The 21,357-nt window shown below is 40.0% G+C and overlaps 1 protein-coding gene across 1 annotated transcript in view; it reads left to right on the top strand.

The window, feature by feature from the left end:
• The first annotated feature begins 305 nt into the window (after window positions 1-305).
• The window catches only part of MID1 (midline 1), a 358,868-nt gene continuing 337,816 nt past the window's right edge, over window positions 306-21,357 (top strand). Inside the window, exons 1-2 of the mRNA XM_074814839.1 lie at window positions 306-438; window positions 17,786-17,865. The gene's annotated coding sequence lies outside the window, so the exon portion shown is untranslated. The remainder of the gene's footprint in view (window positions 439-17,785; window positions 17,866-21,357) is intronic.

A 21,357-nucleotide genomic window follows, 5' to 3' on the forward strand; every position in this document is an offset into this window, starting at 1 on the left:
CACAGGTGAATGGGTTAGGCAAAATAAAAATAGCCTCAGGGTTTATAACAAGGTAAAACATCAATCAGAAAATGTTAATGATTAAAAATGAAAAAAACATTAGCACTTTAATTCTTCTCTGATATTAAGAATGCTGAAAATCACCAGAGAGTCTGTTTTTGCTGAGGTTTTAGACCTCATAAGCAGACTGGTCTTTAATCCAGATAGGAATACAGATTTCTCAAACTGATTAAACTTTAGGGATTAACCAGACCTAAAAAACTTCTGACCTGCTTGAGGTTTGCTCACGAGCGAGCTGCCTCCCTTTGACATTGGCTGGGCATAATACCAGAGAGAAGTCTAACAATGGAGAGGTCCTGGGGAGAAGGATGACCCACCTGTGAAAACCAGAAGAGCCAGAAGGAAGCCTTCGGCCCCTCTGCAGACCTGTGCCCTAAGGTACTTTACATTTAGTTGCTGTTCCTCATACCTACCTGTCTAAGAGAGCACTGGAAATAGTCACTCACCACTTTTAGCAAAACCCTTGACTTTTAACATTCCAAGTTTTATTAGAGTAGCTGAAACAACTTAGAGGATTCATTGGCTGACTAAGGCTAAAATTTGCTCTATAGTTTCAACAGGAAGATATTAATTGCATTGAAATGCAAAGTCATTTTAAGTAAAAGTGGTAGCTATTTTAACACATAGCATATGTGAACATTGTCCCCACTCAGTTCCTTGAGCTCCTTGCAAGTTCAAGTAACTGCAAAACTAGTGTGTACAGCCCCTGTCACCTATGTGAGGACTGAGTTTGTAGCCTCTCTGTTACAGCATACCAGCCTTTGGAAGAAGGAGTGAAGAAAACAATAGCCAAAGCTCATGCCAAAAATACTTTTGATAGAAAGCGATTTTTTTGAAGTGTTAATCTGGCTTTGAAGCCTGTGGATTGATTTTTTTTTTAAGAGTGTTCTGCTAGAAATAGCACTCGAGGAAGAAATACCTTTACGAAGATACTCTCCCCTTAGAGCTGCAAGTGAGTTTGGTTCTTTGACTTAATATATGTAACTTTTAATCACATTTTTGGTAAACCAGCCTGGAAGTGGAGGAAGGGAGAAGGGAATAACATTGTTTGCTTCTGAGCCCTAGTGTCTGCTAGAAATTATTAATGTTTTTTTCACAATGGGGTGTGAATTACTTGGTTGCAGTCAACCATTGTTTGGAAATATATTTTGGAATGTTTCCTTTATGAAAGGTTTTTATTTGCTTAGGATTCATGATTCTGTATTTCTTTCAGCTGTTCACATGTTCTGTCGCTACAGTATTGCTCACTTTTATAGTAGTGGGTTCAACTAATAACCAGACATTTGTTTCAAACTACATCTTGAAGCATGGTGAAAATCTAACTCCTGAAAGCTGCATTAAACCAAGATCTCATACATTGTACATTCTGCTAACAGTGGTCCTGGGATTTAACTTTTAATAGAAATCTTCCAGTATTTCCTGGAAATAATTAAATAAAAGGTGGTCCTAAATTTTTGCAAGTGTGGTGAACATATTTTCAAATGTGATGATTGGGATTGAACTGTTTTGAATCTTTTTAATATGTTGGAAGACAGCAGTTGTTTTTTCCATTTTGTCTGACTATACATGAATAGCTACATAAAATGTATCTGAGTTCATTAGAGCTGGATGATCTGTGAGACTAAGGCTTACTTTTGGCAGTGGAGGGGAAAGTGGGGTTTTCTTTTAATAGTGTTGATTAGAACTGGATTACTTCCAGGTGGATCAGTTTAATCCAAATATTACCACCCCCACCCCCAATTTGTTAGAGGGAGGAATGTGCTTGAGGGTAGGATCTAGAGGTGGTTGGACTGGTACAAGCATTAGAGTGCCTTTCTTACACAGTGCCAAGATTTGAAGGACCAAGCTTAACATCAAAATTCAGACTCAGACTTCTGGCTCAATGTTACAATGCTGGGTACCCAGAACTTACTGCTAGTGGGACTGTATTTGTGGCTTGGTAAGTACTTCTGAAGACAAATTTTGACTTTGGGGTTTAATGAATTTTGGTGTTCTGGAAAACTTGGATCATGGATGAAAATTAAACATTGCTAACCATGTAGCTATTTTTGATCAAAATTTTGATATTTCAGCTCTCTACCAACCTCTTGCTGCTGGTTTGCAGGAATTACCTTACCTTCTTTCCTTCTGGATCTAATTTATTCACTACATGCAAGTGAGTAGGTCACCTCAGCAGAAAATATCTGGGAGGTGGTGATGCGTGGCCTTTGTGTGTTGCTGTTGCCATCTTTCATTGTGTTCATTATGTAGAGAAATACAGATATGGATTGGAAAAGACCTCCTGAATCACCTGGTCCAGCACACTGCTAACCTAGACAGCCATATCAGCTACACCTCTGAAATTTGTCTTTACAGACTTGAGTTCTAGTCCCACTACTGTTTTTGAAAGGCTGCTCCATAGCTTTGCTTTGCGGATGATTAGAGGTCTTTCTCCAATTACATGTGAACATCTTCAGTCAGAATTGCCCTTGCAATTGGTTTGTAGCATCTGTAGCTTCTTACACCTGTGCAGAAGAAGCTATTTTTCTGATCTGGAAGTTCTTTATACCCTTTAGCTTCAGTATAAATGCCTGCTCCAGACAAGTGCCGCTGCAAAATGGTATCTGGATTTGCTTCCTTCTTTCACCATTTTTCAGTCTGCTGCTTTCTTGTTCTTCATATAAAGAATAAAAGGAGTTAGGGCTGAAGTATGTCAGGAAGCTATTTCTGGAGAAGAGTTTGGGTTTTTTTCCTTGACGTTTCTTATTTGCAAATTATTTATGTTAAGTTTACTTTTGATTTTGCTTTTCCTCAGGTTTATCTGTTGAGTTTGTTTTGGATTTCAGAATGTAAGTGTAGGCCTTTGTGTCCGCAGTCTCAGTAAATATTATAGTAGACCACTAGAGTACTACAGTAGGACACCACAGTACTCCATCCCTTGCTTATATTCTGCTTTGCAAATTGGAAGTCTTGCTCTCCTTCCTCTCACATCTCCATGCTCTCAGGCAGAGTGAATGAATCAGGGAATAAGTGACATTGTTGTATTTCGCTGACTAATCTGTTATTCTAACAGCACGCAGTGGTTCCGTTAGCAAATACCATCTTGTTTTTGCTGCAAGTCATTCTGTTAATCATATCGCATGACATTCAGTGTAGAAGACAAACCTAGGCAGTCCTGATACCCTACACATCCTCCAGGCACTTGGCTTGTCTGTCAGGACTCCTGCCTGTTCTGCAGTACCGTGGCTTGCTTTCCCTTCTTCCCTTCAGCTGCCTGCTCAAGTCGGTTGGCCTGAGGTGCTTGTTTCCTCTCCAAAGGAATCCACCTTTATGTTATTTTACATCTCCTGTAAAAGGTTTTATTTTCTCACTTTGCTTCATATTCTGGTGCATGTGGGATGTCCAGAGGTCAAAGAGTGTCATTTGTCCCTTGTCGTGCCTCCTGTGATGATAATCTCTAATAAAGAGAATTTTAATTGATGCTACTGTGACGGTGCAGGACCAATGGCTTCTTATTAGAGATGAGATTGGACTCAGTATTTTATAGCTGCACTTCCAGTTTCTGTTTAAGGGAAACCCTTCAAAAATCTATTTTGTAGGAAAAATACATTCTCAGTAATCCTTTGTTTTCTGATCCTGGCACATTTTGCACTGCGTATAATTTGGGACTGTTTACATGTACAGAAGATTGCCAGGTCTCAGTTGAAAATGATCTTTTAGAAGCATGGAGAGAACTGGCAGGCATCAGATACTACAGATCTTACATGTACAGCATTTCTCAGTTTTCTTCAATGGAGAGTGAGCCAAACATTGCTTTGCTGCCTGGTGATACTGCAGTTTTATACCAATAACCACTGTGAAATAAATACAGTTATGCTTATGCCTGTGGGTTTTAGTGAGAGTATATTTGATAGGTTGTTTTCTGAGAGACCTGATTCTGTTACTTTTGAAATCAGTTGGGATTTCACAAACACATCTTTTGTGCCCAAATATACAGCACGCTTAGCAGCTGTCAGTCGGTGAGTTACTGTCTGCTCAACTAAGGTGCAGATTTGATTAAATTTTTTCCCCCCCCTTGGACATTATCTATTCCAGTTTCCTCTGACACCGTAACATAAATTATTTTTTTTTTCTTATGAGTTCTTCTGGAAGTGGTTTAAAATGAAATTGAAAGTTGATGCCATCAATGGTAAGAAAAGCAAGGCTAATCAACGCTGTGCATACCCAGCTACTCAGCTGCTATCCCACTTCCTTGCCAGGCTCAGGGTGTATCAGATTGAAGCTTAACTACTTCTTTTTTTTTTTTTTTTTTTCCCCCCTCTGTTTATCTTCATTTATCAAAGTAATTCTTACCAGCCACCTAGAGCAGTGGGCGAAGGAACCATCAGCTGATGATGGTCCCACAGTACAGATGACAGCATTCCTAAGGCCAAATTAATTGGGATCATTTCCTGCCCATGTCCCTGGGGGAAAATGGAGCTGTGTGTGCTCTGAAATCATTACCTTCTCAGCCCCACTCCTCACAAACAATGGTTGGGAAGAAAGGGAGCCTATTTGATGGGCACTGGAGCTATTTCCCATTAGGGGACAAACTTAAACAGCAAGATTTTGGAATAAAGTGTGTCTTATTTGGACTGCTCAAAGTTGTTAAACAGGGGAGAGAAACAGCCAGCTGTGACTCCCCAATTTTTAATATGATGGGATCAGTTTTCAGAGAGGAGAATGGATATGAGTGCTGTATGCTGTAATCACTGGATATAAGCACTGGCATGACCCCCAAAACTTCAGTCTCTCTGCATGCTCAGAGGTACAAGTGAGAAGGGAAAGCCCATCTCAATAAACAGCAGCACTGTGTCTTGGTTTTCATAGTCTCTCCTTCACAAAGACAAAATTTAGGTATATTCAGTTTGTAAATTAGGACACTTAGATTTAGAGGTCTAAATGTAGCTGTCTCCATGTGGGCAAAATGTGCTCAACAGAGATTAGAGAGTTCAGGAGACCAGTTACAGCTCCCCGCTTTTAGATTAGGTGATTTGAGCATGGTGGGACCTGAAGCACCTAGCTCACATGGGAACATCTACATATGTAGGTGACTTTAGCTAAATCCTACCCTCTATGTCTATTTTCTGTTTCGCTGGGTTTTTTTTCATATAGGGCAACAATACTTAAATTCTCCCATCAGAAGTTGAAGACGACCCAACAATGCAACAGGGACTGGAGCCAAATCCTTGCAGCAGCTTGTTCAAAGGCAGTGGTGCTGCTCACCTTCCTCTTGCTGTCCTGGCAAATGCAGACGGAATTCTCGTGTTCCTCAAAGAACCTGGGCTAGTGGTGCAAACTAGTGGTGGTGGTGGGAGAAGAGCAAAGGCATCTGCTGCCACCAAAGCCAAAGCTTAGCACAAGGAAAGCAGAAGGATAGCTGATGCCAGCTCTCCAGAGCCTGACATCCACCCACCTTTATGAAGATAAGATGCTTCCTGTGTTTCTAATTATCATAGAATCATAGAGTGGTTTGAGTTGGAAGGGACCTTAAAGATCATCTAGTTCCAACCCCCTACCATGGGCAGGGACACCTTCCACTAGATCAGGTTGCTCAAAGCCCCATCCAACCTGGCCTTGAACACTTCTCTGGGCAACCTGTTCCAGTGCCTCACCACCCTCATGGTAAAGAATTTCTTCCTTATATCTAATCTAAATCTACGCTCTTTCAGTTTAAAAATTTCATCCCTCATCCTGTCACTACACTTCCTGATAAAGAGTCCCTCTCCAGCTTTTCTGTAGGCCCCCCTTAAGTACTGGAAGCCTGCCATAAGGTCTTCCCAAAGCCTTCTCTTCTCCAGGCTGAACAAGCCCAATTCTCTCAGCCTGTCCTCATAAGGGAGGTGTTCCAGCCCCCTGATCATCTTTGTGGCCTCCTCTGGACCTGCTCCAACAGGTCTATGCCCTTCTTATGTTGGGGGCCCCAGAGCTGGACACAGTACTCCAGGTGGGGTCTCACCAGAGCAGAGTAGAGGGGCAGAATCACTTCCCTTGACCTGCTGGCCACGCTTCTCTTGAGGTAGCTGTCCTGGTTTAGCCAGGATATGGTTAAGTTTCCCCAGCAGTGGGGGTGGGGAGCTCTAGCTGGGTTATTCATATATCATGCAGACGTCACATCCTGGCGCCGAAGCGAGACTGGTTGGTTAACACGTGTGTTATGCCATTGTGCTTCTCACTGCTGTATTGGTAGATATTTTGCTCTGTTCATTATTATTATTGTTACTGTTATTGTTGTTGTTGTTGTTGTTTGTTGTGTTGCTGTTCTCTGTTGTATTAAACCTCTCCTTATCTCAGCCCCGGGGCTTTGCATTTCACTCCCTTTGGTGGTGGGGGGGGGCGGGCAGCGGCCGCATGGTCTCAGACCTGGCAGGGACTAAACCACCACAGTAGCCCAGGATATGGTTGGATTTCTGGGCTGTGAATGTACATTGCTGGCTCATAGTCAGTTTTTCATCCACTACTACTCCCAAGTCTTTCTCTGCAGGGCTGCTCTCAATCCGCTTATTGCCCAGCCTGTATTTGTGCATGGGATTGCCCTGACCCACATGCAGGACCTTGCACTTGGCCTTGTTGAACTTCATGAGGTTTCTACGGGCCCACCTCTCAAGTTTGTCAAGGTCCCTCTAGATGCCATCCCTTCCCTCCATCATGTCAACTGCACCACACAGTTTGGTGTTGGCAAACTTGCTGAGGGTGCACTCAGTCCTACTGTCCACATCACCAACAAAGAGATCTAACGTCACTGGTCCCAGTACCGACCCCTGAGGGACGCCACTTGTCACTGCTCTCCACTTGGAAATTGAGCTGTTGACTGTAACTCTTTGAGTGTGACCATCCAGCCAATTCCTTATCCACTGAGTGGTCTGTCTGTCAAATGCATGTCTCTCCATTTTAGAGACAAGGATGTCATGCGGGACAGTGTCAGATATTTTGCACAAGTCCACATAAACGACATCAATTGCTCTTCCCTTATCCACCAGCACTGTAACCCTGTCAATTTGCCCCTAGTGAAGCCATTGGCTGTCCCCAATCACCTCCTTATTTCCCATGTGCCCTAGCATAATTTCCAGGAGGATCTGCTCCATGATCTTGCCAGGCACAGAGGTGAGACTGACTGGCCTGTAGTTCCCCGCATCTTCTTTTTTTCCCTTTTTAAAATGGGGGTTATGTTTCCCCTTTTTTTTCAGTCAGTGGAAACTTCACCCGACAGCCACAGCTTCTCAAATATGATGGATAATGGATTAGCCACTTCATCTGCCAGTTCCCTCAGGATTTGCGGAGGCATCTCATCAGATCCCAGGGACTTGTGCACCTTCAGGTTCCTTAGATGGTTTTGAACCTGATCTTCTCCTACAGTGGGCAGTTCTTCATTCTCCCAGTCCCTGCCTTTGCCTTCTGCAATTAATTATTCAGAAGAAACTGCCTTTAATAGTATTCTTTCTCCAGCAAGATTTTATCTAGAAAAAAATCCTGTCATCTGTACAGCTGATGTTATTGGACATGCAAGTTTTGGCTCAGAGCTGGTGTCAGCCAAGTGAGATGAACTGAGTCAATATCCATGCCAGTGAAATGAATCCAGTAACATTTAGATCAGATGTTTACCCCCTCACTCCCCTTTGCATTCAGGCCATGTTTCATGAGTGTACTGTACTTGGCACCTGAATAAACACTTGCAAATATTTATAATTCCCCACCTTCTCATAGGGGGCTTTCTGAGATCTTTCCCACAATTCTCCCATATAAAATAGTTGAATCCCTCTTCTTTCTTAATATAAACATGGAGGTAATGTGCCCCTTGTCACTGCAGACATCTGTTATATGTATAGTAGTTATTCTGTAGCTCACAGATTAATCATTGTGCTCCATCTCATTTTGCATTGCAATCTGCAAATTACAATGATTCCTTGAAGAGACAGAAAACAGGTTTGTTCTTTGTATTATTAATAAACTCTAAATCACTCCCATATTCATAACTGGTTTTATGTGATTTGTTCCATTCTCCAGATGACAAATATTGGCTGCTAAAGACACTTTACTAAGATGGGCTTTGCTAATTGCCATGAATGAAGCTTGAATTGAACATTAATTCACTATTTCTGTAAAGGGCTCATCACAGCAAAACCTTCTGACTTGTGTAAATTTATATTTAACATCCCATGACAAATGCATGCCTTTCAACAATTGGTTTTCAGCTCTTGACAAATGTTTCTATTTCATTCTATAAGTTATGAGTTCAGTCACCGCATCAAAAATAGACATGGCTTAGCTTTGCATTAAGACAAATTATTCTTGAAGTTCATTTCCAGTCTTTTGGGAATCAGCATGTTTTCTCTAAAATGAGGATCTTCCTCCCATTTTTCCTGAATGTATATGTTTTTATATAACAAGAGAATTAAAAATATCCATGAGGGCACTGCAATAATTCATATGTGGGGGGGTGATGCAGTACAGGAATTTGTTCCAAACCAGTGTCTCTCTTTCTGTGCTTTTTTTGGATTAGGCTTAAAGTTTCCATCACTGGAAAATAATCGGTCACACTTGGGAACCATTCTTGCATTGCCACCCTCCAAAGCCCTTAGATATGAAGGAGAGCTTAGGGGAATGCAGGGTCAGCCTTTTTGTGATTGTCTTCATCAGCAATTTTATTCTTCAGGATGGAAATTTTGTGTTCCCAATATGTTCCTAAATGGATTTATTTTAGGTCTGCAGTATCTCATAATGGTGCATACTGGAGAAACCAATGGCATTACTTTGATCATAAGCCACCAAAGTGAAGAGTTGATCTGGTCCCTTGGTCTTCCTCCTTCTTCCAGCAGTACTGATAGCAAACCTTTCAAAGGATGGTCATCTTAGAAGACTCAGGTGTAAAAAGCAGTGATCCATACTGTTTATAACTGTTCTCTTGGTGCTCTGAAAAGTGAGCTGGCTCCTGCAATTGCTTGGATCATGCTACAAAGACTGCTTCTCTGTGGCTGTGTGTATTGTACAGTCTCTTACTATATGTTAGGATTTTAGTTTCCATATATGCAAGCAAGTGTTTCCTTCTGCAAATATTTGAAAGTTAAGCTGAAAGATGTGGTGAGCACTCCACCCGATTTCTGGTATGCAGCTAAACGATATTTTAGGCTATTTTGATGTTGAATAAATGCTAGGAGGACAATGCACCCATCTAGCAGGAGTGTGAAAGGACTGAAAATAGTATTACCTCTACCATAAAATGAAATATTACGGGTGAGTTCTTTGTTTGCTTTTCACAGCGTAGCTCTTTTAAAGTCTTGAATTCAGAACAAAGAAGCTTAGCCTGGAAAGAAGAGTTCAAATATGATTTCCAGGAGATATCTCTAGAGTATTCCTTTAAATATATATGTGTATATGTGCATATGTTTATTCATATTTTTTTCTATAGGTTTTTTCTGACAATTAATTTCCCTTTGCATTTGGTTTGCATTATAGTATGTGATCAAGCAATTGTTCTTGAAGAAGAGTTGTGCAAATATATATACGTTTAATATATTTGTGCTAATAGAAATGAGTCTCTGTGATTTTCTTGTCCCTGCTGATTTTATGCCATGTACATCCACTTCACTTTCCTCTGTCCAGTATTGTCCATGGTTTATCTTCATTAGTCTCAGGTTTTATAATTCTTTGTCCTTCATATGGCTTGAATTTTGTGCAGAGCCTGGGACTGCATACATTGGGAACTAGCCTGGAATTCAGGAGAAGCAGGGTTGCTTTTCTTCTCTCTGATTTTGAGACTTTGTGACTCCAGGCAAGTCCTTCAGTGCCTCTGATGCCTCCTGCATTTTTGTCTTAGAATCTAAGAGCAAGCTCTTCAGGGACTCTGGTTTTGTGCCCACAGAGTGACTTGAGAAATCTATCTGTGAGTGTCTAGGGGTCACCATGGTTCCCAAAAGGTGTATGACTCAGAAAATTTTTCATCAGAAGTATAAGGATATATTTTTAGTCCATCTACAGGCTTGTTGTATGGCCACAAATGTTTCTGCAGCTACACAGAGGGAAAGATGTATCCTCCTTCCTGGAACGGGGTTCCACATAGACTTCACTTCTTCAGGGACATTTGTATGCTCCCTTCCCTTCAGGGCTGTCTCATTTATTGTCTGTGCTGTGTGTTTGTTAGCAAATCTGAATCTTGCTGTACAGATGCAGTGACTCTGAGGAAACCTCTGCATGGAGGAAATCTCTACACAGAGGAAACCACAGCCAGCATATTCTGCTTTGGGGTCTGCAGAGTGCCAGGTTTGGGTCAGTCAGCACTGTCTTCAATAGCTGGATCTCCTGGAACTTTAACTACAAGCTCATGCTGTCCACTTCTTGAAACAACTTTGCAATTAGTAGTTAATCCTGTAGATTGTACCGCCATTATCATTAGACTGTTTAACCCAACACCCTTGACATTACATGTTAGGTTGGCTGAAACTGATCTCTCTGCTGAGCTCAGCTCTGGTGTGATCAAAGGGTGGGTGAAGTTGGCTACTCCTGTTCATGCTCTGAAATTATGCATCTGCTCATTAAGCAAAGTTTTTGGGTGCTGTTTCTTGGGTGTCTGGCAACTGAGAAAGCTGCCTTGAATGTGTGGTGGTTTGTAAACACAGTCTGGCAGATGCATTCAGTTAAAATCTAATTCCAGGCTTGTGGTTTACCCTTGAAAGGCTTTCTTCCATCTAGCAGCACCACTGATCCAGACTGAAGCTGAGCCAGCTGTCTGTCTTCCAGGTACTTATCTTCTGAAGTGCTGAAACATCTATGGGTTTCACTGCCTTCTGTGTCATGGGAACCCCAGTAAAAGCAAATGACTGGAGGAGAGCTTGCCTTTCTAGCATTTCCAGGCATGGCAATGAGACGCATTCATGGAAGAAAACTCCACCCAGGCCTATTAAACGTTAAGATGCAGATGCAACCATTGGCTCAGGAAGTCCTAGATTGTGCAGTGCCAGGAACTGGTAGAATATACAAGGGAAATATCTCTGTCTGCTTGTCCTCGTCTCTTACTCTGTTCCAAAATATTCACTACTTTGAAATCAGCTTCTGAATTAAACGGATCTTCGGTGTGGTCCTGTAGAGCTGGACTCCTCTTAACTTCTTAGAGTGTTTCCCATATATTTGAAATCATTGTGTGGTCTCCACAGAAAGTTGGCAAGGGACCCAGATCACAAGCTTGACAAAATGTATGCATTGTATGACATTTAATATGAGCGTTTTAGTAATCTCTAGTGGACCAAAGGAGTAATCCGGACTGGGTGGAGGCAGTCAGCCAGCAGGGCTGACTAAGGAGAGTAGAAGAGAGACTTTAAACACATAAGTTGACCAGTCCCATCAGTGTTCATATTTAGATCACATGTTCCTGGATGGCTATGTGCAAACTGGGGCTGGAGAAATCCTGCTGAACAGTCAGAAAATCTGAGCTAGATAGATTGTCAAGGGGCACTTGCATCAGCAGGAAAATCTGACTCCAGAATATAGGAGGCAGCTGTGGAGGTAGGGATGTCTCTCTGAATTCAAGGTCCCAGGACCTACAGCAAGGAGAGGCAAGATAGGAGCTCTTGCAGTGTGAAGCTGAAACACTCAGGCAGGAGCTTCCTTAAGTATGTCTGAGGATTTTCTTTGACTTAATATTTACAGATTTATCTCTTCTTTCTGTGCTTGTATCTAAACCACCTTCTTTAAAAGTAGACAGTCCTGCTAAAAATGCCTATGCATTTGTCATTGAACCTGGGTTGAAGTGAGTGAAGGTGATGCTGGTAAGCTTAGGGTACATTGTTCCCATGGAGGTGGTAGATCAAAGTAAAGAAGTGTACAGGTAATGTAAAGGTTTTCTAGAGGAATTCAGGGATCATAGTCCGCTTCCATTAAATCAGTAAAATTTAGTTCTGACAGATGCTTCTCCTTCCTTCAAAAAGGGAAGTAGTGGGGGAACTCCAAGACCATCCCAAAGTAAGAGTCTTGCACTGAGGAGAAGAGCTGCCATTAGCATTTTGCATCTGCCAGAACTTCTTATATATTCTGGATCATAGTGTGCCTTGAGGTACAGCACAAGTAATAAATATGGGGCAAATCACTTTTTTTTCTTGGTCCATCCTTATGTGTAATAGCAGGCAGAATGATATCCTTAACCAAAGGCAAGCTAGAGAGATAAATATACTAAAATGAGGTGAGCTGGTCAGAGAAGAATGGCAACAATGGCAACAGAATTATTTTAGCTAATTGTACAGGAAAAAGCAAAACTAAGGTAAGGTTTCATCCTACTCTGAGGCAGAATTCAGTCCTGCTTCACTTCTGTCATCTAAGGAGCTGATCAACCATGGTTGCGAGAATGGATCAAATTGATAGTTTATTAATAAAAATAACAATTTCCTGTTATAGTCCTATTCGTTATTGCTTGTTTTCTGTTCTTTTCTAAATTAAAAAAACCCGACATAGATATTAATCTTGGCAACAGTTTTGTGTGTGTGTAGTGTACACTCCATACTACAGTGTGTACTTAGCTGTAGAACTTAGTAATACATTGTGGTAATAAAGGGAACATTTTTAATTATAACACCTAACATACTGGGTAGTCTAGTTGAGTGCATGGATATGAATTGTTGAATAAGCTACCATTAAATGTGAGTAGCGGTCAGCGCCAGACTCCACCTCTGAGATACTGAACATTTTTCTTAAGTAGCTGATATTACTGAATGCTTGACAGTTCCACTGTATCACAGTTTTCATGAATTTCCTGCCTTTGAAATTCCAAATGGGCCACTTCAATCTCTATAGAGACATTAGTTTTACATCTGCTTTTTTTTTGCTTTGAGCTGAATTTTTTAATTAACACTAAATAAATAATCTTTACAAAGTGTTATAAACAATAGATGTGAAATCCAGTGGGTAACTGGTTTGAACCTCAGCTGTCAGTTTCCTTTTTTACATCACTGGGGGCAACCCTGTCTGTACTTTGTCACGTATGACCTCTTCTGCCCATCTCTCTTTTCTAACATACACCTTTCTCCTCTCATTCAGACCATTGTGATTCCAGTCGAATAGCAGGCTATTAGGTCCCAGTTTTTCAAAACATACAGTAATTTCCCATCAACATCAAAGAAAATTACTCTGATTTAGTTTCTCTTTAGAAAAGGAAGTGTTCCTTTATTTTCCCACTGGAACTCGTTCATCCTTGCAAAGCACTGCTGCAGATATCCTTCCCTACTTACAAATTCCTTTTTTTGCCCTGAGAGCTGTGAATTTCAGTCAGGCAGTTTTATTAGTCATTTTAAAGGGACGTATTATGCCAGCTCAGCTCTCACTCTTGTGCTCTTCTAATGTAAGTGGAATAATTAATTTTGCCACACATAAAATGCTTTTACAAATTAAGTTTGAAAAATTGGAAGGGCCGTGACAGACAAACAAATTTATCATATTTTGTTGCTTTCATATCAAAACATATAGCTTCCGGAATACTCATCTCAGCTTTAAATTAATCTCTGCTTTTGTACGCTTCAGTTGAACTTCTTCAGGGCAAATTTGTCCCTTCATACATTTCTAGACACCAATTATTAAATAATTATTAAAATATTAAATGAAAACGCATCTCCCTCGAGACTTGAGTTGAAAAATGAGTTTTTTACAAATCTCTAAAATTTCTTTATGAGTTTTCTAGATTACTCTTAAAATAGGGAAGAGGGTGAAAAATTGAAGAGGAATTGTCAAACTCTTTAGAAATCACCATCAATTAAAAAAAAAGTCCTTCATATAATTATGTATTTTCATCTGGTTTTTTTTCCCCTTAGTCAAAATTAGTTTATATTTGTGCTTTCTAGACCTCATTAGCTCTGTTTCCTGTCTGGGTTTGGAGAGAAGAGATTTAATGAGGCAAAATGGCTGAAGATTTGATGTTAACCAGCAGCAGTAGCATTTGTTAATCCCAATTTCATAGACATTTATGTCCAACTGTGAAAGCTACCCAGCTTGACTGAATAACTCATTCAAACTATCCTCTTGCATGGTCTGATGCTGATCTGGAAGATTACTGATGCAAAATGCAAGGTCAAAATGCAGGTTTACATGTAAATTGATAATTTCCATAGGTTAGGTCACTGAGGTTTTCTAAGGAGCTAAAAGTGTGGGGATTTGGACTTGTTCTTGCTACGGGTGAGGATTTACTGGACCTATGGTCTTGGCTTGGGCCCATATCCAGCAAAGATGGGAATGAGAGACCATGAAATATACCTTTAATCCAGTTCTTCAAAAATTTATGAAAAAAATTAATTCATGTGTGTTTCTGGGTTTGGGCTGCAGAAATTCTAACAGATTTCTGTGTAGATTTGTCTTAAGTGTTTTGAATCAATTTTATCTTCCAGATCCTTTCAATAAAATCTAAGTGCAAGACTATTCAGTGTAGTTTTGCTTATACTCTATTTTAACAAATAACAATGAAAGCTGGGAGGGGACAGAGGGCAGAGGGGTTGTTTTGTTTTTTTCTTCATACTCGATGTTGCAGACTGAAGATACAAGCTATGGGGAGAGAATTTAAGCTCCCAGCATTTTTTTGCAGTGTGTACGACTGATTAATTATTTTTAAAGGTAAATACAGTTTTGGCTTCTTCTGTTTAATTTATTGGCCGAATTTTCCAATATAAGTAGGATTTCTACTGCATTTAATTAATTAGACTAATAGTAACATGTTTCTCAGCTTCATTATTTTGAAACAAAATCTCAAAGTAACAAGTTTTGGGGTAATTAGTGAAAAAAATTTTTTTTAGACAGGAATAATATAATGCATAGTGGAAACTGAAATCACAGTTCACCTAGGTTTATTTTTTTAACTCACTCATTGAGACGTACAGAGTTCTCCTGCATTCCTGTGCCTGTGCAGCAGCCAGCCATGGGGATTTTGCTGGCTATCCCAAGACTCACAGAGATAGGTATGCAGCAGCTCAAGTGTGTGAGGAAGGACATATAGGAAGAAGGTACAAAGCCCTTTGCAGATAATGACCATTGTTTCTAATTTACAACTAAACAGTCTGGTTTGGTTAGTATTAATCTTGACAATGAATAATCTTTACTGAAATGCAGTGTGAAAAGCAAACAACACTCTCCAATTCTAAGGGTTTTTTTTTAACTGTTACTTCAAGAAGAGTTAAAGTGCTTACAGAGGGCACCAGGAACTGTTGGAATTTCTTCATATAACTATTACATGATTTGGGATACATCTTTTAATCTCTGCTGTACAAGGAAAGGCTAGAAAATCTGGTCTAGTGGGAACTAGAAAGGTGTAGAACAAACCTTCCCTGTCACTACCTGCCACTGTCTCTTCCTTTCAGCTGGATGAGATCATGGCTCGCATACCAGCTTGCAATCCAAGCTCAGAGAAGATGCCTGGACATAGGTGATCCTGATCATGCCTCTTCTGCCATGATCTTAGGGGTAGTCTTCTTGCCTAGGTGCAGCAATAATATTCCTCCTGCTGATACGGAGTATCCGTCCTTGCTTTTTGCTGGCTTTATAAATACTGTGCATCCATACTTCTATGCTGTAATTTTGTAAAAGGAAAGTAATAACAATTATGAATAACTGTTTCCTCAAAGACACTCTTCGATGCTTAGATACATGATGAAAAGGACTTGAGGAACTACAAGTCACACATTGCTCTGCTTGTGTTTTGCAGTGCTGGGCAGGGTTTGACTGCTCACCCTGGTACCCAGTGGCAGGTGGCAGGGAGTTGGGACTGTGGGTGTTTATTAGTGTACATCAATGCTGGAAACGGTTCCGCCAGGCACCGTACCATGGCCGTGTGAGGTGGGCTGCCTCCCTTCTCACAGTAGGAACAGACAAGTTAAGCAGAGGGCAAGGACTTGGAGAGAGGGGTTTATATGACCAGATGGAGCCACTGTGATAATCTGGTATGAGCTTCCAGATAATTTAATAAGAATTGGCAAGAGTAGGACATCAGTTCCTTTATGTTTTTTTGATGAAGGAAGAGAGTGGTGAGGTGTTAATTAAGAAAGAATTAACTCTCGTTAACTCTGGATATACATGCTCAATTATGTGGTTTTCTTTCTTTGTTCTAGACACAGAGCATTGTGCTGGAATCCTACTGACCTTTAATTTGATAAATATTTGAGACCCTGAAAGTGAGAAGAGGAGAGCAGGTGCTAGGGTATCCATGGTAGAGGTGCAGGCAATATATCTAGATTTGCTCACTGGAAAACTCAGTCTTGCTGTCTGACCCCGGGGCAGTGATGGAGACACAACTCAACACCACAGAGTGCTGGGGTGCCCACATTAGCAAAGCTGGTGTCTTCTGTTTTGGATCCTGGTAAAGCTGATAAGATTTAAATAGGAAGTCACAGTACAAGTGTCTGGGGCATGCCAGAGCTGCTTTTTTAAATAGATGTCTACAGTTGAAACACAGTGCTAACTTCAAATCCCTCTTCTGGGCCCAATCATACCTGTGAGCATGTATTCTTCCTTCAGGCAGGGACTGAATATGTACAGGGGGTGCCAGAGTGATGAGAGCTCGAACTGCAGAAAGAAGGGGCAGGTGAAGGTTGCTGAGGGTTTGATGGATAAGAGAAGATTCCTGAGCTCCTCATTCAGGGGCTTGCTGTGGGAGCAGTGCTGTGCCATCATGCTGCAGGGACTGCTATGGAGAACCACTTTAAGAAGCCACTTTTCTTCAGGCATTACCAAAAATGTTTAAAAAAAAATAGCAAACACCTGGAAGAGGAACAGTCTGACAATTAACATGTTTTAATAAAATTATCTCTTCACCTGTGTACTCATTTCTGTGAGAGTGGCATTTCTTTACAGAGCAGTCAGCTAAATGAATAGTTGAATACCCACTTGTTCACTGAGCACTCACACGCTGAAAAACACAGTGTTAAGTGCTAAATGCTTTTCTTTTTAACTACTGAGCCAGTTTAAACTAGTAAAACTCTTCAATATATTTTTGTTTGGTAAAAAGGTGGTCATATAAAATTATCAAAATTACAATAATTAGCAAATTGTAGAGAAATGTCTTCAGGACTTAAAACTCCAAAGTGTAGGCAATAGAACTGTAATTTATAGGCTGCCATACCAGTCCAGCTACAGGCAACTCCAGCAGTTGCTTTGCTACTCATTAAAATAAGTGCACAGCTATCAGACTAATTATAGCATGCAGCTATGTAGAAAACTGAACCCAGACAGTGAGACAAGATACCTTCTGACAGAAGTAGATCCACAGCCCACTGCAGCCTGGAAATCCTTCAGCATTTTAACCTGTTGTCTTCCTAGACATGTTTGCAATGCTGTTTATTTTGTACAGCTTCCTTTTGCTCTCTCTCCTCTGCCTTAAGTCCCTCAAAGATATCATCGTGTCCCAGAAGGGGAATTACCAAAGGTACCTGGGACGCAGCAGCTGCTGCATTTGTTTTTTGCTCTTGAAGAATGCAAACCCATCCTGGTGACTCTCACTCTTTTATTATTAGAGCATGGATTTCAGCAGTTGCCTCACCATGTGAGGGCAAAAATAGGAAGGATTACTTTTTTTTCCCCTCATGCCCTATTATAAAGGAAAAGACTGGATCCCGTTTTAGAAGTATTTGCTGTTATGTTAAAATTATGATTAAAGCCATTGTTGTGTGTTAAACTGTTTTAGGTGATCCTGATACCTTCCTGGAAATGTCAGTTGTTGTGGAAGGTAACCAACTTCTGACTTTTCTTGCAGGTCTGTGGGCTAATTTGTCTCTCTACCTGCACTCATGTTCCTGTAAATAGAAGTCAGGTGCTACTGCTCATTTTAATTATGTAAGTATATAAAATAGCCAACAGTTTTGTCTCAAGACCCTTTTCAGTTAACGAGGCTTAACTAAACTTTTGGGAGAAGTGCTGTATTTTATTGTCTTAGCCAGTGTGTGGCAGGCAGACTTGGTGGGCCCTGCTCTGGAGAAAGTGGTATCCTTAGCTGCAGCACTGGTGTCAGCAAGTCATTCCACTCTCCTTCAGAGCAAGTTGTACATGTTCTCTGTTTGGAGGAATTTCTTCTGAGAAAAGAAGCAAGCTGGCCTTCAGCTTCCCTCTATAGTGAAGGGCTGCGAGCATTTTCCAGCATGTGCTTGCATCTTGGCCCTTAGCCGAGTACCACACAAGCATCTTCACTTCAAGATGCAAGCCAAGCTTGCTAAATTTTGGAGTCCTAACATAAACTTCACTGCCTTTAGCTACCTCTTAACCATATCTTGATTTATATGTTTTCTTAGAGAAGACATTTCAAAAGATAAAACAGATTTGGCAGCAAAAATAAAAAAAAAAAAAAAAAAAAGGAGAAAAGCCCTAAGATCATGCATCTGGAAAAAGCTTTCTGATCCATCTTGACACATCTGTTGCTTTAGAAGGAAAAAATCCCCTGGCTGCACTGGGGCCCTGCAGCTATATGTGTTGGGGGCCTGGCTGTATAATTTGTGGAGCGCAATAATTCTATAATTATATTGCTAATTGTGCGCTACCACTTTTTATAGTAACAGAGTGAAGTGATTTATAACTTAACAGTTTTACAGGAGTTTAGAGAGACTGTTAACTGAAAATAAGCACTTGCAATGTAGCTCCTAATAATTGCTATTGTTAAGGGCATGCTGTCAAGCTGCCTGAATGCCTTGATAGAAGGTGTAGCCTTGCAGAAGTACTTCAGACTGAAAATCTCAGCAGTACAGTGCCTTTCCAGTCTTGCCCGTAGGTATATAAAGAATAACAGGAGGGAGGGAAGGAGAAAGGTTAAGAGTAAGAGGAAACTAAACCTAAGCAATACCCACAAAGAACTCCAAAAGAATGCAAATAGGAGGAAGAATCTGAATTTCAAAATGGAAGATGTATTTGTACTGAAAAGTAGAGGAATTGGATTTTGGGGGAGGCTGAAGTACTTTCCTGTTCAGTAATGAGGAAGAAATGGCAGTTTAGGGATTAGACAGGATCTTCTCTCACAATAGTTAGAAGATCTTGACATCGTAAAGTGGGTTGCAGAGGCAAGGCATCTACCTCCTTTTCATTGATGCTTTGGATTATTGCCTTCTCCAAGCTGAATTTCTGTTTGGAGAGCCACAGCTGCTTTCTATGTCTCTGGATATAGTTTATCTGGGTGCTACCAAAGCTGCTTTTGCTTCCCAAGGTTGCTTTACCTTGGCTGGAACAGAAAGGAGTGGCTTCACTGAATTGTTCAGGCAACACATGGTATTGGTGGTTTTGTTCTTCCAAATGTTACAAGATGGAAAGGTACTGCATTTTACAGAAATAAAGGGCTAAAAAAAGAAAAATTGAAAAAAAAGAAATCTTTCATGCTTAATCACGTGTAAATTTGATGTGTAAAAAAAAAAAAAGCATATATTGGTCTTTTTTTTTTTTCTTCTCCCCAAAATAGAATATTCTACTATCTGAGCTGGTGTGTTAAGTACATAGCAATAACTACTTGTTGGGACTTTTGACTGCATACTGCCTGCCCTGGGAGTATTTTAACTTTTGAAATACAAGTTGCTGTATGAAAAGAGCGATTCTTCTCTCAACTCTAGGTATTAAAAGATGAAACACATCCTATATTCTTCCCTCATTCCTGCAAGTGTAATTTTATTGTAATGGTTCATTCAGGAATTCAGCTTTTAGAGCTGACAATTTACTACCTTTGGCTTAGATTTTTACTGCTTGCAAAGCTGAGTGTATAGGCTTATCATTTCAGAAAAAACATGACCTAGGTTATGAGATCATTATGAAAGATTCTTCATTAAGAACCATACAAGATTCATAGGATTATTTTATTTCAAGGGATTTTTTTGCTTCATTTCTCCCTGGAGAGATTTTCAAGCCAGTTGGTTCTGATATGATATACAATATACACAATACTCATTTTGTACTTGAAGTTGCTTGATGTAAAGATCAGTAGATTAAATGGCATATGCTTTTGAGGGGAAAACATTTGAATTTGGAAACCATACTAAAGTGCATATATTTCAAAAATTAAATCACAGTATATGTGTGATTACATGTGTAATTTAAGTGTTCTGCAAAATATGATACCAGACACATTATCTAACTCAATCTGTATGAGTTGTTTTGGCATGTTCAGAATTTGCCTAATAGACTGAAGTCAATAGATAAGAATAACTTGTTCAGCATGTCCAGACAAAGTAGTAATAAAAGAAAGAAGGAGAAGAAAAATTAGAGTAGTAAAAATATTTTAAGTAAAGGGACAGGAACTTGGAATAGGAGAAGTAAAATAGAATATGTGAATAGAAGTGATAGTTCACTATTTCTTCTTTTTATTGTTCCAGTTAAAACAGTTCAGTTCTGCTTTTGCTTCTTTCAAAATCTGTGGCAAGGTCTCTGTTTTCATTAGTAGGCTATAAGTATACAACTTCTAGTATACATGTCCAGCCTATCAATAGTTATTTTTTCTTTTTCGGTGTGATGAAGTGATTGTCTTTGGGCTTTTACTCATGAGAACTGCACAGTCTATGATGAACCTGTCATTACTATTACTAGGGAAGCATGTAAAGTTCTGCTGATAGGAAGGTAGCAGATGATTTTCTGCTAAGCATGGATTTTGATTTTGTCATTTCACTTACTGGTCAAAATACTAAGATAGGCATGGACTATCAGAGCTCTAGTTAAATGCACTGCATTAATAAACAGCATTTGCCCTTGTTTCTTGTAATGTTATCCTGCTAATAATCAAAACTTCCTTTAAAGCTTGTCTCCTGCAGTGTTCCCTTGCACTGTTTAATGTAGACCCTCCTTTCATAATCTTCACTATTTCTCACTGTTTAATCTGCTTTAATATTTGGCTTTGCTGTACGCTGTTCTGTAGGCCCTATAACTACAAATTGAAGTACACATCCAAGCTGAAAGCCAGGGGAAAGGAAATAAAAAAACTAAGAATATAGACTGATGCTTCTTCTTGCTTATGCATTTTTTCATCTGTAAAATGGATATACTACTACTTGTCTTGGATCTCTGGGTGAAATGTATATGTGAAAGATTACCAGTATTGTCTTTTGTTTCCAGATTCTTGCTCATGGCTCTGCCTTCTGCTTCAAAGTAACAAGTTACATGAGATGTCTCTGGAGGTAATTTTTCATAGATATCTTTTCAAGGAATTTAAAAAAAGATTAGAAAGTCGTCTGAGCTAAATATGTACAGAAAATTGATCAATCATAATCTTTTTTTTGTGAGATATAAAATACGCTATAGGGTCTAGTTCTGTAAAATACACATCTCATACTGTTAGAACTACTTATTTGGTTTTTGTTTTATAAT

The sequence above is a fragment of the Strix aluco genome, chromosome 2 (genome assembly GCF_031877795.1).
Source record: "Strix aluco isolate bStrAlu1 chromosome 2, bStrAlu1.hap1, whole genome shotgun sequence".
Lineage (NCBI taxonomy): Eukaryota > Metazoa > Chordata > Aves > Strigiformes > Strigidae > Strix > Strix aluco.